Raw genomic sequence first — 5,686 nt, forward strand, 5'->3', positions numbered from 1 at the left:
TCGTTTTATTGTCCGTTTGATCTCGAGTTTTTACATCAAGCTAACGACGTAAAGCAAGTGCTTCTTGGGAGGCAACCCAAGTGTGTTGTACATTAGTAGGTAGAGGAAGCAAGAAGAAAAGATAAAAACACAAATAAAATCAGAAAAACAAAAAATTTAAGGGCCAACTTCAGAAACCAAGCGCGCCCGCGCTGATCTAGCGCGCAGCCACGCCAATTTGGAAGAACGTGAGCACGCCCGCGCTGGTCTAGCATGCGGTCGCGCTGGGGTCCCGATTTAGAAAAATGTAAATAGCAGTTTGTGAAGAGAAAATCGGGGTTTTTAATAGAAAATTAATTCATGCCCGAATTTTACTCTCCCACATCCTAAATTTCCCTCTCCAAATCAAACCCATTATTCCCACTATTCCCATAATCAATTCTTCACTTCTATTCCATATCTAATTCTCTTTTCACCTCCTATATATACATACAGTTTTACACAAACTTCTCCACCACTTCACAAATTCTCTAACTCAAATTCTCTCATAAACACATAACTCTTATTCTCTTTAATCAATCCCAAAGGCAACCAAGAGACAAAGAACTCAAGTAAGCAGCAGCACCACCGATTCTTCTAGTGCGGGTGGTGTGAGGCCGAGGTTTTCTACTCCTGAGGCTGAAGCGGATTATACGAGGCTTCTCTCGAAGCCTACGGACAAAGAGCGAGGTTTTCTGCCATCGAGGAAGGGTTGTAAGTTATTGGAGATGATTCTAGAGATGGGCCAGGTTCCTTTTTGTGAGGCACCCGCTGTTGTGCCAGTTAGTATTGTTCCAAAGTTCTATGCTAATGCGAAGGCGGAGAAGAATGGCTTCACGATAGTTAGGGGGATAACTGTGGAGTATAGTGCTGATACGATAAGGAGGGTGATTGAGTAACCCGCGAGGAGGCCCGTTCAGGACACCTGGAATGATAAGACTCCGGAGGATTTGGATTTGATTGTTGCTACTCTATGTGTGCCTAAGACTTATTGGAAGTTCAAGAGGGGCACGACTGATTATTCTACTTTCCCTGCTTCTAGCATGAACAAGTTTTCCCGTGCATGGAACGCGTTTATTTATGCTAAAATCATGCCATCTTCTCATGTGCATGATGGACTGTGGAGCGTGCACGGTTGTTGTGGGGCATTCTTTAGGACGATTATATGGATCTTGGGATGGTGATTTATCAGGGTATTTTGAGGTTCTTGAGGGGGAGTACTACGGGGTCTATACCCTATGCGTCCATAGTGATGAAGTTGTGCTTGGCAGTTAGTGTTCGTTGGCCAGCACACGACTAGCTACATATCCCGAGTGCTCCTATTGACAACACTAATTTAGCGACGATGCAATAGTGGGATGGAGGCAAGCCCGATTTGAAGGGGCTTGGATATACTTTTGACCATCTACCTGGTGGGAGGCCAACTGCTGGGACAACTCATACGAGCAAGACTGCGTGGAGATCTCCGCTAGGAGATGAGGCAGGGCCATCACAGCAGGAGCAGGAGGAGGTAGGAGCTGATGTTGGAGCTGGTATGAGCATGGCGCAGTGTAGGCGTCTAGCGAGGAGGATGGATGCGATGAATGACATCCATAGCAGTTTTGCACGTGATCTCACCCAGGCATTGGGGACAGCTTTCAGAGCCACAAGTGTTGACATCCAGTGGCCAGTATTTGGTGATGATTCCGTGTATCCACCTCCAGACATGCCTGACACTCCACCCGTTGAGGGTGAGGATCCTGATTTCGAGTAGGTATGCCTGATTCCTTACTATTACATTCACTAAGGACAGTGAATATTTTATATTTGGGGGTAGTAGTTGAAGGAATATGTTTTGTGTGAGTCGCATATAGTTTGCATATTCATGATAGTTTAGTTCATATAGTTGCATTTTTTCCATGTAGTTTTTTTTTTAATTTTTTGGTAATTTTTATGATAGTTTGTTCATATAGTTCATGCATTTGCATTATAACATGATCCCTTAGATGATTTTTCCGATTAACTTGTGATATTAATGCTAGTGTAGTGATGTCGTATTTAGTGATGTTGAGTCATATCGAGTTGATTTGCATGCTGGAGACACTTGTATTTCACTAAGTGTTATAGGTTGCTTGAGTGTTAGATCAAGACCATGGTTTGTTTGTTTATCGAGGTTTAATCGCTTGTTTATATTTAAAATTTGAGATATTCTCTTAATGATAAAATAACATGGATTTTTAGAAATTGGAAAAGATATGGATTTCATTGCTTGTTGTTGTGTGTCAAATGGCTAGTACCCGTCTTATATTTATATGAGTAGTCTAGGGTTGAATGAGATGGAGCGAAACACACTCATTCAGAAATTTGTGAATAATAAGAGAAAAGAAAAAAAGAAAAAAAAAGAAAAAAAATAAGTGTTATGTATAATTGATCACGAGTGGGCTCTTTAGTACTCGAGTTATTAAGTTCTTAGGGGACTTTGTGCCTAGTGACCTAAGGCTTTTATAATCTGGGATCTGCTAACCTAACGCTCGCTACATGAGTACTATTGTATAAGTCTTTTGTGGAACTCACTCATTGCACGGTCAAATAAGCATATTTGTGTTGTTTGGTTGTGAATAAAAGCATTAATCCATATAAAAATCCAATATAAGATAAAAGTGTTATAAGTTATTTTGAGTCTAGCTTTTTATTTTATTTATAACCTAGCGATTGCCTTAATAAGTAGTGGGTCATTGTTTATTGATCTAGTCGTGATAGTATATCTGTAAGCATTTGCACACACGCACATCTCTACTTTGTAAGTTAATTTGTATGGTTTGATTGATCTTTATATGAGTAACTGCGTTTGTTGAGATGTTGCTTGTTAATTGGTTTAGTTATTCTATGGGGATCGTTGTATTCATTCAGTTGGATTCATGTATCTTTGTTTTTTGTCTTTGAGTCTGTTTATGCTTGAGGACAAGCATCGATTCAAGTTTGGTTATATATTGAGTGGCATTTATGATATTTTATAATGCTCTATTAAGCTTTGAATTGATGCATTTATACTCAAGTTGTTGGTGTTTTAATGTGTTTTCTAGTGTTTTTGCATTTCAGGCATTAATCCGGAATTCAGGTGAATTAGCAATGTTTTGGTGCTAATATAGTGTTAGGATGGTGTCCAAGGAATAAAGCTCGGGAAGCCAACTCATTGCAGCAACAAAGGACAGAAAAGCAGAAGTTTATCCAGGAGCATGCCGCGCCCGCGCCCAAACAACAAAAAGCCAGCGCGCCCGCGCTGATGAAACGCGCGGCCGCGCCGGGTCGGGAATTCAGAATCCTGATTCTACTCAATTTCTAATTGGAGGACTTCAACTTTGCATGGGATGCTATATATACTTAAATAAAGGACGTTTTCAAGAGAGGGACGTACCGGAGCACAAGGAGAAGGCGTAAGAAGTCCGTTTTAGCACGATTCAACGAAGACGAAGAAGATCTCGTGTTTACTTGTTATTCTTTGTTCTAAATTGTAACTTGGATGCTAGTTTTCTTATTCGTGAACCGATACTCTTGTTTCTTACTTGGTTTTATTGTTTATTCAGTATAAAGACTATGTTTATTATACCATTCTTTCATCGGAACCCATGTTGATGATGAGTTCGATTATGGGCTAATCGTTATCGTCAGGTTCTAGCGGATTTATTTATGGATTTCTTTAATTAAATTATTTTGATACCTTAGTGTGCGGTGATTGTATGATAACCTAGTATGGGTTGTGCTTATTCGTCTTATGAACGTCACGAACTTATAAGACAGCGTGTTAATCTTTAATAAAGCGACGATGAATTTAAGGATTTAGAACTTGCCATGCTAGCATAGGATCATGTGTTATTGTTATGCATGATTCGTACGTAATTTTAACCATCTTACTTGCCCTGTGTAATCATGATAGATAACTTGTGCATTAAGCCATTATGTTGTCAAATTCTATAGACATATAGGGTCTTAATATAATTGGTGTATATTCAGCTTTTATCTCTTTTGTGCATGTCTGGTTGTATGTTATTCGTGCAACGAAAGTTGGCGTTTAGCAGTTTCGTGTTGTCTGATTAGTGTCATCACCATTGCATGCTAAAATTAAGATCAATAAGGCTATTGAATTAAATATTTAATGAAGTTAGAATCCCATGTTTGTCTCATATAATATCCAACTCTCTTTAATCTCTTAGTTATAATTGTTAGTTTAATTCGTAGTTAATAATCAAAACCCAAATTGTTATCATCTTAGCATTGAATAATAACCATATCATCGGTGCATAAGTGCATAAATCACATAGTTAACCAAAGCCAGTCTCTGTGGGACTGAACTGGAAATAATTATATATTACTTCCGATCGCATATACTTGTATGCATATTAGCGCGTGTTTAGCCCTAACAACCACCAGGATCTATCACCAGGTGGGAGGATCTTGCTCAAAAGTTTCTCACTAAATTCTTTCCTATGGCAAAGAATGCTGCAATCAGGAATGTTCCTACTCAGTTTGCTCAGCAAATTGGAGAATCTCTGTGTGAGGCTTGGGATCGATACAAAGAGATGCTAAAAAAGTGCCCATACTATGGCATGCCTGATTGGATGATTATAAACTATTTGTACAATGGTTTAGGCGCACAATCTAGACCCATGCTCGATGCAGCATCTGGTGGAGCCTCTACAATGGTTTAAGTTATATTGAAGCTTATGAGTTGATTGAGCTAATGGCAGCTAATGAATACCAAAATCCTACGTAAAGAATGTTGCAAGGCAAAGTAGCAGGAATTCCGGATGTGGATATAACTACTGCTATAGTTGCTCAACTTTAAGCTTTGATGATGAAAGTGGACTATTTGGCTAATTATGGAGTTAATCAAATCACTAGTGTTTGTGAGCTTTGTGCGGGGGAACATGAAACATAGCAGTGTGCTATTTCTAGTGAATCAGCTCAATTTGTGAGCAACTTTCAGAGATCACATCAACAAGCTCCAGCCACTTATCATCCGAATAACCACAATCATCCTGACTTCAGCTGGAGCAACAATCAGAATGCGGTGCAAAAATCTTATCAACCATACACGCAAAGCAGTATAACCCTCCTGGTTTTCAGCAATCACAATATGCCCCTAGGCACAACTTCAACTTCAGCAGTTACCGCAAGCTAATGAAAAATCTGAATTGGAGGAGTTGAGGCTCATGTGCAAGAGCCAAGCTGTGTCTATCAAGACCTTGGAGAATTAGATTGGGAAAATTGCTAATACATTACTGAATCGTTAACCTGGCACGCTTCTGAGCGCTACTGAATTTCCATGAAAGAAGGAAGCTAAGGAGCATGTTAAGGAAATTACATTGAGGTCTGGTAAGGTTGCGAATCCTAAAAAAGCTAAGACTCCAAATTCTGAAGTGGTGGCTGAAGAAGAAGAAGTACAAAAGGAAGACGAAGTGGAACCAAGGAAGACTAATGTTGAGCACACTTCTCCTGAGGGTAATACAGGGGAGAAACAGATCTATCCTCCACCTCCTTTTCCTAAGAGGTTGCAGAAGAAAAAGCTGGATAAGCAGTTTGCGAAGTTTCTGGAGGTGTTCAAGGAACTTCCCATCAACATACCTTTCGCTGAAGCTCTTGAATAAACGTCTAGTTACGTGAAGTTCATGAAAGGTATTCTCTCTAGGAA

General features: G+C 39.6%; 1 non-coding gene across 1 annotated transcript; it reads right to left on the bottom strand.

The window, feature by feature from the left end:
* Positions 1 to 4,496: 4,496 nt before the first annotated feature.
* On the bottom strand, positions 4,497 to 4,603 carry LOC141688716 (small nucleolar RNA R71). The gene has a single exon (XR_012562149.1). It is a non-coding gene; the product is annotated as a small nucleolar RNA R71 (small nucleolar RNA).
* Between the last annotated feature and the right edge of the window lie 1,083 nt (positions 4,604 to 5,686).

This window comes from Apium graveolens, chromosome 9 (assembly GCF_009905375.1).
Source record: "Apium graveolens cultivar Ventura chromosome 9, ASM990537v1, whole genome shotgun sequence".
Lineage (NCBI taxonomy): Eukaryota > Viridiplantae > Streptophyta > Magnoliopsida > Apiales > Apiaceae > Apium > Apium graveolens.